General features: G+C 38.8%; 1 long non-coding RNA gene across 1 annotated transcript; it reads right to left on the reverse strand.

The window, feature by feature from the left end:
* Positions 1–419: 419 nt before the first annotated feature.
* On the reverse strand, positions 420–3,168 carry LOC145586989 (uncharacterized). Its single transcript, XR_014101061.1, has 2 exons — positions 2,971–3,168; positions 420–809 (listed from the first exon to the last, which is right to left on the reverse strand). It is a non-coding gene; the product is annotated as an uncharacterized LOC145586989 (long non-coding RNA).
* Positions 3,169–12,295: the final 9,127 nt, after the last annotated feature.

A 12,295-nucleotide genomic window follows, 5' to 3' on the forward strand; every position in this document is an offset into this window, starting at 1 on the left:
AAGAACGGTTTAGGCCACTTAACCGTTCTATATTGCATTACAATAGAGAACGGTTAAGTTAGATAACAGTTCTTTAATGTTTCTTTTTTTAAAAAAAATCTGGCCATAATTATTCGAATTACCCTTTTACGTATTTTATACTTTGTATTGTATTAATCCTGTATTAATAACTTGTATTATTTTTGTATTTCATTTTAGACCTGTATTTGTTGTATTCCTGTTTTGTATCTTGTACATATATCCTGTAAGAAAATCCATGATCCTTTATACGTGCAATATAAATTTATGTATAAATAAAATTAACAAAAATATTTCCAGATATGACGAAAGCCATCAAAATATACTTCATATATATAATTTAATAGCGTCGGATTAACTCCATCCAATCCTTTAAAGACATGAAACACAGGTCCAAGCTCTAGTCCATAAGAAAGGCATACATAGATATAGATGTTTCAAGAGAATAAGTATATTACTAAACTCTTCTTCAGAAGCTTGTCACAAATACAGAGACAGTCAAAAGTCAAAACAACAGTGAAAGATATTATAATCACATACGTATGTTGAGAACACATCAGTATCAATGTGAGATGAAACCAAAACAGAGTTTTCCTTGGCTTCAGATTCATATTTTGGGGTGATCCTCAAGATAATATGATTTAGATCAGCATAAATAAGTGTTTTCCCTACAAATAAGCCGCCATTATAAGATGATTTGCACCCTCCTTGACATAAAACTCTTCCACCTCAACATCAACTTCCCAATGAGATGTGTTTTTTTTTATCTTTTCTACAGCAAGCAGCACATACTGCCCAATAGGAAAAGGAAAACCATAAGAGAAAGATTGAAAATGATGTATTTAGAGAAACTATATTCAATAAAATAATTGTAGACAAAATCTCAAGGATCACTTAAGTGAAAGGAGAGTGATGCAAAAGCCAAGATAAGAGGCTTATCAAGTATGCAAATTTTAGTAGACAGATGGCATACAAAAGTCCAGATAGCTAAGGGCCAACACAATCAGAGTATTAGACAAAAAACTAAGAGAGAAATAAAGAGTGAAAGTCAACCAAAAAACCAAGAGAGAAACTTTAATACCCAGGATCCTTCAAATTAAAAGTATCATATTTCAAACATACTGCTACACATATTTTTTTTGTCAAAACAAGTTAGCTATTTCTAATTTCGAATGTAATTTTTTGCTTTCAAGTTGTGAGTCAATGATAAAACATCACAACTATTTATACTTTCTAATTTGCACGAATGCCAGGACTAATAATGTCCAACAGTCTAGCAATTAGAAATGAAACACTATCCAGCAGAGAAATAGTTTTCTAGATTTAGCTCTATTAGTTCATATCAACTTGCATGAATAATGGACAAACAATACAGAAAACTGAAGAAAATGGTTTTTATAGTTAATGGTAGTAAATTTAAGGTTATACTATGTTTGAGCTGATATGTTAAGAAAAGACCCAGAAATGAAAAACAAACCAAAGAGTACTAGCAGGCGTCCATGTATTGTTTACAAAGCTAGCTTTTTTGCAGCACTCATATTCCATTTTGGAGAGCTCAATGCTGACTCGGATACCCTACTAACTTTTAGGCAGGGATCAACAGCTAATAAATCAAGGGAAAAAAGAATTCCTAGGGGCATCATGGGTAGGACAAATAGTAACTACTCCTAGTAAAAAGTCAAAATATATTCTACAACAAAAAAGAAACTGAGAGCAACAGCCCTTCACAGATTGTTAGAGAGAAATTCACAAAATAATCCCTTCCACTTCCAAAGACCTATTTACTTCACCATAAAATACAGCTACACAAATAAAACAAGTGCATGGTACTATGAAAGACGACACGTAACTAACTCTTTTGAAGTTCCTTCCTTATTGATGATCATTCACATACAAATTTTTAAACACAAAAGAATACAAGTTCGTCAAGGATATAAGAACATTCAACAACATGAAAGAACATTAGCTGTTTAGTTAACACCCCCCCCCCCCCCCCCCCCTCTCTCCTTGTTGAAGAATTAGTCACATTTGCCTCGGAAATACACATTATCAACTTACCCCAGTAATCACTTAGCTAATGAGATGTGAAAAGGATCCAATAGTAAGGATAATACGGTGGTACATTGCTAATTTTACTTTAGTCAATTTATTTTTCACTTATTTTATTCATAATCTGCTTAGTCTTTGTTGATGTTCAGCCATCCTAGTAGAACACCTATAGAAACTGATTAATAAAAACAAAAACAGGATATAACAATCACATTGTAGATAACAAGTATCACCATCAACCCCACTGCCAAATTGCAAAAATAATAATCGATTTGCCACACTAGATAAATTGGCACATAATTTAAAGACAAAAGAAGTTTCGAACTATGAGACTGAGATACATAATACTCAAGAAATATATAGAACCTTCAAAGCGAGGTCAAGAACATTAGAACCAACAGAATGAGGACCCAACTGAGTCAATTCCTTGACATGTTTCATAGCTTCTATCTCCAAAAATCCCCGTTTTCCAGAGTATTTGAAATTATTAGAGCACAATAATCCCGTGGTAATCAATTTCCCCTACCCCTCTTTCTTTATCTGATTAAGGTTCAAAATTGAACTTAGCTAAGATTAATTTGGATAATATTATTTTGATTACTATTGAAATAAATGTAAATTCAAAAAAATTAAGAGTAATTTGACTGAACTAACTGCAATTCAACTGAAATATTTGCATACAAACAATCGATTGAATTTAACCCTAAAACTAAAACTTTTTTTTCAATCACCTAAAATTCAAATTGCAAATCAATTAAATAGATGAATACTATGAATTCAATTATGTTTCCTTCATAATTCGAATGATTCATGCGGTTCGATTGTCAAATAATCAAAATTCAATTACTCAATAACAAGAAGATTCGATTGTTTAAAAAAAATAACAAGAAGATTCGAACCTACCTCAGCAGAGTGCGGGTGGTGCGGTGCTCAGAAGTTGTGCGCCAGTGGTTCGGTGGTACGGCGGTGGAGCGATGTGCGGTGGTGGAGCGGTGGTATGGCGAAAAGTCATCGTATGGAGGTTGAAGGTTATACTATATGGAGGTTTAATTTCACGCATCAATAAACAAATGCAGTACCTTTTTTTTTTTAAGGTATTAGTTAAAGTGAAAGTGAAATTGAGCGTGTGCTTCAATATTCCTTTTAGCCGCCTTTAATTAATTTGGGCAAATTATTACTCGTATATTTTTTCCTCCTAATAATTAAAAAAAAAACCAATTAATTAATACAATACAAAACGGTTGTTAAGATGACCGTTCTATATAATCTATAATAATTAATTATTTTTTAAAATTATTTCAGTAATAAGAAATAGAGAACGGTTAACTATGCTAACCGTTCCATATGTATTTACATACAGAACGCTTCTTATATCTATACGTTCTATATTCTTCTGGAGAACGCCTATCTTTGGTAACCGTTCTATATTTTGCGATCTCTAATCTAGTTTTTGGTGTAGTGTGTGGTGTTAGCTTTCCTTTTTCCCTTGTCTTTGGTAGTATTTTTCTTCCTAGGCATTGTAGGTGTTTTGAATTCAACTCTTGCACCTAAGCGTTCTTTGGCAGGAGTCACCCTGTCACCTAGACGATTTTTCACATCGGTTCTACCCTGATCAATCGAAGATTTCTTCAGCAACCACTTCTTTACATCATTAGGCAAAGAAGGAGGAACCTTTTGGGTAATCACTTCCCATAAAGGTCTAGCGCTCCAGTAAGCATCGAATCTATCTACTTCTTGAGATACAGGGTACTCATAGGGAGGACGAAGATCCCCGGAAGGAATATTCTGAAGCAAGCCGTATTGTCTTTTTACCCTGCATGGATAATAATATGTTACACGAGACAAGCTTGGAAGACGGCAGAAAGGTTGCTTGTTAACACCAACCATCCTTTCTATTTTCCACCATGGGATGACCCACTTGATAGAAAAATCACGTGATTCAAATACTTTTCTCCACCCATGGCGCCCAATTTTAAGGATGCGTTTCTTCCTTCTCACGAAGCAGTTGGGAGTATATTTTTCAATGTCGTCCGGAGGGCTAATTAATCCTAGCCTCTCCATTAGCCACATCTGTAAAAAAATTACAATACAAATAAATTATTATTACAATACAAAAATATATTTTTTGATTTCTGTAATTAAAAATATTATTTTTCTACCTGTAATAAAATTGGAGAACCGCGAAAAGGCGCTTTTGGGTCCCTTTTCAATTCATCGAGACTAATCATGGTCTCTCCAACTATTAATGGCATTGGATTCCTCCCTGATTCAATTTGTTCTAGTACAGTGGTGATAATTGATTGACCCTCATTATTTTTACCACTACTAAGAAAAAATTGATTGAGCATGCAAAATAAGAACGCCCTTCTTCTATATATATGAAAAGATTCAGAAAGAGGTTTATCAAAATAATAGCGTGCAAATTCTTTCAAATTAACCATATTGCCATCTACTATTTTTGATAAATCCCTTTCCTTTAAATTGAAGAAGCGCTCAAAATCCTTATAATAGTATGCATCTACTCTAGGGATTACTACGAGGTCTATTGCAGGGAAGCCTAAGATAGCACCAAATTCCTCTGGAAAAGGGTTAATCTCATCATACCCTATTCTGAAACAATGCGTATCAACATTCCAAAATTCTAAAGCGGTATGTATGAAGTCTAGGTCTAGATCTACCCCTTTGATGCCATAAATTCCCCCCAAGTGAAATAAATCTAATTCTTTTCTGTCTCCAGCATTAAGAGATCGACACCATTCATGAGTGTATTGGGTGAAGGTTTTAGTGGCTAAAGACATAATTATTATTTTTTCTAAAGAAGAGAATAATTTTATTCGCTGGAATTATGAGAAGAATCGGCTGGGCAGGGGGCTATTTATGCACAAATTGCGAAGAGTTTTAATCAGAATGAAACACGGAATCAGCGTCAATTGGCGTCAAACCCCCGAGATTGGCGCCAACCGCCAGAGCTTGGCGCCACACGCTAAGTGTAGCGCCCGGCGCTACGCGCCATAGTGTGGCGCCAGCTGGTGCCAAGTCACCAAGACAGCCGCGCGTGCTCAGTTTGCGTTTTTAATATTAAACTCAACTCGGTTAATGACTTTATGGCTCCGTTTAATATTCCTAAACATCTTTTCTATCTTTTTTCTTAATTAATTAAATATAGCTATTATTTTTTTAATTTATATTATTCTCTTTTTTTTTTGGACTTTATTTTAAATTCCAAAACCCGACATTTTTTTGATTTTTTCCTTTTTATTTTTTCTTTTTGAGGGAGAGAGTCGGATAATATCCTCCATCAATAATAAAAATGACGGAATTTTTGCGCAAAATTGTTGTCACACTTCTTTTGCACACACTAACATACACATAATAATAAACAATCAAATAAATTTATGATAACATAAAAATACAAAATGTGTCTCTAAATGATGAGTCAAAGGCAAAGTTCTATAAAAAAAATTCAAAATAAAATATATATACAGGAACAAACTACGGCGCCGGAGGACGTAGGCCCATCATACCATAAAATTGCGTCGTACGAGGAGTCACCTCTCCACCAGCTTCAGCACCAGCTCCAGTCTCCGTGGGAGGAGGGAGACTCAAGATAGGACCACTCTAGCCAGGATCAACCTGAGGCTGAGACCGCGGAGGCTGCTGCGATGACGAGCCGACGTCGTACATCCCACCACCTCTGAAAGCCGAGGTAGCCTCTCCTACCGGTGCAGCAGGAGCACCCTCAGAAGAAGATCCTGAGCCCTCAGCAACGTCGGCTCGAGCAGCCTCAGAGCGATCGCCTCTACCCCCTGACGAAGTGCGACGACGTCTCGAGCTAGACCTCGCCGGATCTCTCCGCCCCTCAGGTCTCGTTCGGGTGTGAGAAGTGATAGGATGGCCCTGAAAAAAGAATTAAATCAGAAACAAAGTAAAATTGAAGCAGCAATGCAAAAATAATGGGTAAAGAAAGGTTACCTCTCGGACAACGTCATCCCGACGACAGGTGGCCGCGTTCCTCATCCGGACGAGCTGGCTCCGGAAGGCATCTATGCATCGTGCCATAGCCGAAACCACCTCGCGTGAAAACTGTCAGAAAAATAAGTCAGTAAAAATGCATGATAAATGAACACAAAATTCTGAATTAAAACTAGGCTTACTCTAGTCTGGTGGCGAGGAATCGACCGCTCTACGAAGCGCTCGCCCTCGGGAGCCGGAGAAATCATCTCCTCGATCGGCCCGTACATCCCCTGGTAGTGGATAGACGTACGGGGTGGCACGAACTCAGCAGCACCATCCTGATAAAACAAAAAAAATCAGTAAAGCATTACTTGGGGGCTACTTAGCGAAAAATAAAAAGCTAAGAATCTTACCCTCACATCCTCAGCCGGTACAGGGGCTGGAGCTAACAAAGGTAGTAGCTCCTCAGCATAACACCGCCCGAGGATCGCATGGGACCGCTAAGGGGTACCAGCTCCCTCAGACATGCTCGACAACCGCGCCTCGTCGAACATATGACGTGGAGGAGCGGCAGGAACGACGAAGACATCAGAGAAGTGCTGTCTAGCGACCCTCTCTCCTAAGTACGCGACCGCTCCATAGGTCCCCAGAAAATAGCGACGCTCAGCAGAGTACTGTGCGGCTGATCCAGGGACTGTCCAACCGCCCCACGGTCGGTATACCACCTCAGGTCCCTATAAAAAGCATCAATCACGCAAGAATATATCTAAAGCACCGCGGAAAAGCAAGATAAACGATAAAAGTCGTACCGAGATTATCCAGCTCCGGACACGTGCAGTAGACATGTCCACATGGTGGCCGCCCCAAGAGGCGCTCACCGGAAATCCCCTCGGCGATGGTCTCGCCGGCGCAACGGAAGGAAAGTACTCGTAGAACCAGATCTACAAGGAGTTAAAAGTGTGAGTAAATGCTAACTTATATGTAGGGCTAAACATTATAGGGAATGATGTTTACCTCTACGACCTTCCAAAAAGCAGACAAAGCGACGTTCGTCCTAAAGGACCGGTGACGACACGAGTCCCTCAGCGCACGAACGAAGTCAGCATAGGCCAAGCTGGCCCAGTCATAAGTCCCGATCCGCTGGAGATCACGGACAGTAGGAAGGTAGTTAAGCAATGCCCTACTACCCTTGTCAGGGGAGAATGTCCCTGACAACAACATGAGCACAAAGATGCGCACCCGATGCTCTCGGGTGGTCGCATCGTCATCAAGAGCCGCTGCCAGCGTCGAGCGGCGAATCCCTCTAGCACTGAACTGAGTCGTCTCGACCTCAGCTCGGGCCTGAATAGCGATCGGCCCCAACAACTCCTCGACCTCTGAAGAAAAAGCGTCGATCCCACCGTCAAACGGCAGTGGCACAGAAGTGAACTCCAGTCCTGTGATGAGACTGAAGTCCGTAGGGGTGACCATCATCTCGCCCCAAGGGAAATGAAAGGTGTTGGTGGTGTCCCAGAAGAACTCCACCAAAGCGCGCACTACGTGATGACCCCCGCTGGAGGCGACCATAGCCTCGGAGGTCTCAAACAGAGTAGCTAGCCCGCAAGACTCCCGTAGGAGCCTCATCTCAAGATCCCTGGTGATATGCATCCTGTACAAATCGCCTAAACCGTCACAGCCAGAGTCGTGATGCCGTGTCCTCCCGGGCTCGGTACCCCGTCTCACCCTCTCGGAAATGTGGTGGACAGGGGCGAAGAACAGAGTCCGCTCATCCCACTCCGGAAGCCGACCAAGTGAAGTGGACGGCGTGGCGTCGTCCTTTACAGGCTCATGCTCCCGTCTAGTGTTTCGGGACCGTGAACCCGAGCCTCGTTGTCTAGCCATGCTACATTGTGCAGAATTATCATAAATTAAGGTTCTATAGTATCTAAGGTTCGCCTAGCCGCATGATACTATGTTCACAAAAACAGAGTACGTAGTACTAAAACAGAGCACAAATTCAAATTGAGCATGACAACATTTTTCAAGCAATCAAACAATTTCTTGCAACACTATAGTGATTATTGTGACAAATTGGACAAGAATTGCTAGCAAAATGTCAAGAACGAGTCACATTGTTCTTCACGACCTTAAGAGGTCCAACAATGGCAAATCGCTCATTTCTCCACCAAATTGAGTCAAACAAGTCTCAAATTACTCCCAAGGCAATATACAAACATAATCAAGCAATTTCATGGCATAAAACTTGACAAAGAAAGCAAATTGAGCATCATAAAATTCGAATTTTCATGAAATTCGTGAATATTCATGCCAAGAATTCATAAAAACTGATGTGAGTTTGAATAGAACTTACATAAATCGGGAAAATAGATGAGAAGAGCTTTGATTTGCAACAAATTTGAGCGAATTCGGTTGAAAAACGAGCAAGCAATGAACAATTGAAGCTTTCGGTTTCCTCGAGCAGTTTCACGACGAACAGAGCAGCGAAATGAAGAGAAAATGGGAATTTAAAGAGATTCCCGTGCTGGCGCCAGTCCCTATGCATTGGCGTCACAAGTTGGGCTTGGCGCCTGGCGCCTGGCGCCAACATCAGCGCCTGGCGCTAACGCCTAATAGCTGGCGCTGATGGTTTTTCAGCGACGTCAAAGCATCCAGCCACCTGTTGGGGTTGTGCTAGCCTTCTGAAACATATTTTAGGTTCCTTGGTACGCCAGTTAGCCCCTCTAAGCAATTTGACATGATTTAGTAATCGGCTTGATTACATAAAGTGATCGACCTGATAAGAGATCGTCTCACTTAGCTTAAAGCGCCTAAGCATTGGCTCATTAGCAAAAGGCACCGACATACAGGTTCAAAGCAACGGAAGCACCGACGTACAGGCATAGCGGAAGCAAAATTCAGGCGAACTTTTAAAGATCGACAGGCGTTGATCTTCGGTAATTTCCCTTGGAAAATTATCGCATCAAATGAGGATGGCTTCAAGAGAAGATATCTTCGACAACATTCCCTAGCTTGCGGAGAGTTGTCACGAGCAACTGAGGATTATTTCAAGTGAAATAATCTTCGATGATATTCCCTAGGATGTGGAATATTATCAATGCGGCTGAGGATTATTTCAAGCGAAATAATCTTCGATCATATTCCCTAGGATGTGGAATATTGTCAATGCGGATGAGGATTGTTTCAAGAGAAATAATCTTCGATAATGTTCCCTAGGATGTGGAATATTATCATTGCGGAGAGGATAGTTTCAGGCGAATCAATCTTCTAATTTGGAAGCAGTTACAGGCGTAGCGGTTTTCAAGCGGGATGGCATTCTCTAGCTTGCAGAAGGTCATCAAAGCAAAAACAACAGTAAAGCGGCAAAAATCGGTTACTTTCAGAGACGTGTGCTCGACGGTGCAAGATACGCGTTTCTTAACTCTTTTGTCTGTTTAACTAACGCTAGTTTGCAGGTATCGGCGTTATAAGAGTGATTTAGGATCGCAGAACGTTCTGAATCATTCTCCGTCCCTATCGCTACTTTAACTTTTGTTTTCGAAACTTGCGTTTCTCCAAACTCAGTCAAAGTGGGGGCCTGTAGACACCCATTTGTGTCTCCCCAAAACCAAACCCAGCGATGAGTACCTTTCACGTCGAATCATAATCGAATGAAACGAAAGTGTGGAAAGGTCTAGTGTTGCGGAAAGTTTTAATTTCTTTTCTCTTCTTTCTGTTTTTGAAAACTTTATTTTAAGAAAACAGCCAATATAGTTTGTTTGGTCCATGATATGGGTCCAATAGTGGTGTAGTTGGATGGGGCTTGCAAAGACCTTTCCAACGATATATTATAAGCCCAATTCCGATGAATATTGAGGAAGTTATGGCCAATTTACTAAACTGGGCCCGGTTTGAGCTTTATGTACAGCCCAATGATCTAGGGGAGGACCTAATATGATTTATCATTCCTAATGCAATTAGGAATGGTTTTAGTCTTCTAGAAGGTTCTTTTCATTCCTAGTTCAATTAGCATTGATAAGTTGACTTTGTTGACTTTTCAGAGTTTTAATCAAAATCAAATAGCATTTTCGAAGAAATTATATTATTTTATCCTCCAGTACGGTAAACTTATCGGATTTTCGAAAACGCGTTAAAATCGAGCTTGGCGTCCAACCCCAGGCCTTGGCGCCTGGCGCTAGCCATTGGCGCCTGGCGCTAAGGCTGGTGCCAGGCGCCAGCTAGCCAGGGTTGGCGCCAGCTCTGTTTCCTGAGCTTCAGACTCTGTCTTGTTAATTTATCTTTTTTGGCTGATTTTCTCTATAAATATCGTATTAAAAACTCCGTTTTCATTCATCATCTACATCTATCATTCACCAATTCTCACGAACTCTCATCAAGATTTTCTTGATTATTCTCTCTCTCTCTCTCTTTCCTTAATTCTAACTTTGCTTTTTCATACAAAATTCCGCATTCACAAGATCTAGAAACACCTAGCCATATTCGAAGTTTCCTTCGCCCTAGACGTGAAAGGTTTAATTTCTGAGGGTTTGGTCCCAAATCTCTCTTTCAATTATTTAATTTAATTGTTTGATCATTATTTTCCTTGAAGTTACTAACGTGTGTATTTTGTTATTAGAAAGAGATACGAGGCATCAAAGTAAGTACTTTAATGGTTTTAATTGATGTTATGATGTCGAAATCATGTTTATATTGTTATTATGATATTCCTAGTATCATGTCTAGGGTAATTTTAATATTAAATATGATTGCTACGATGCTTCCTATGTTCTTCCTAATATTTATGATTGTTAGTATCATGTTAGGGTTAAAGATTTGATTTTTATTGTTTAGTGACATGCTAGGGTTTGTTATTAATCTTGTTAGTATCATGCCTAGGATCTTGCTTTTATTATGCTTTAATATTAACATGAACATGATTATGATTATAATTGTTATAATTTATGATTATGAATATTATTATTATTATTTCGATGATGATTATTTTATTTATGATTATTATTATTATTGATTATTTATTATGTTGCTTGATATTTATTGTTATTGCTTGATCACACCTTTTATGCATGTTTAAAGGGAATTTTGTACTTGTAATCATGCTTAATAAGATATTAATAAACTTGTTTTGGGTTAATTGTGATTATAATTCAAGTGATCGCCAATAATAGTTTTATTTGTGCATTAAATTCAACCAACATAGATAAACAGGTTTAGGGTTAATCCTATTGATTGCATGTTAATTAAAAAGCGCACATGAATACGAGCATAATAAAGTAGAGGCCTATTATTAGGGCAGATTCAATCTCTTTTAGGTTGGATTTGTACCTTCATCCCCGAACCCTTATTTGGTTCATGACCTTATGGAGTTGACGATCTCTTGGATCGTTAAGGGGTGTAACCTTCACCTCGTGAATGGTTTACAAGTTCCTTAAAAACTTGTTGGCGACTATTTTGCTCTATCTTCTTCCCTTTTGGACGCCACCGTACTTTAGTGTATGATCACAGTGGCGTTCAAGCTAGTGGGATATTAAAGGCTTGAATTATTCCCTACACTACTATAGTAGTCACTAGTGTAATAGTGCAATAAACGTCTAAACTACTTTAGTAGTCACTAGTGTAATAGTGCAGAGAGTGAGGGATAGCTCAAGTGATTAGAGCTTCCCTCCCGATTCCAAGAGATTTTGGGATCAATTCTCACCCCGCCTTTGTGACTCTCTAAACATAAAAAAAAAAAAAAAAAAAAAAAAAAAAAAAAAAAAAAAACTAGTGTAATAGTGCATGTTATGTACCGACTTTGTGTGTTCTTTTGTATTGGTTTAAATTCTCAAGGTATACATATAGGTCATTTTTTTAAGCAAAAGAGGGTAAAAATCCAAACATAAATAAAATTAAACAATCATACATGGTAAGGCCACTCCCACAATATCCTCCCAAGGAAGGTTCTGTATTTCAATTGGAGGATCATCGAAGTAAATCACCTTCTCTTGGAGAATAACACCCATATTCTCAAACTATATAGGTCATTGATCTGGCAATACCATTTAAATCAAATGAGAGAAAAGCAATTATGAGTTTAAGGCTTGTTCAGATTGACTGAACGAACTAAAATGAACTGAGCTGAACTTATTGGATCTGAACTGAACTGAATATATTATGAGAGAAGAAAATTAAGAACAGGCCTTAATAAGTTCACTTCAGTTTAGTTCAGTTCAATTCAGCTCCAATAAGTTCAATTCAATTCAATTCAATTCAACTCTAATAAGTTCAGTTCAGTTCAATT

The sequence above is a fragment of the Chenopodium album genome, chromosome 2 (assembly GCF_948465745.1).
Source record: "Chenopodium album chromosome 2, dcCheAlbu1.1, whole genome shotgun sequence".
Lineage (NCBI taxonomy): Eukaryota > Viridiplantae > Streptophyta > Magnoliopsida > Caryophyllales > Amaranthaceae > Chenopodium > Chenopodium album.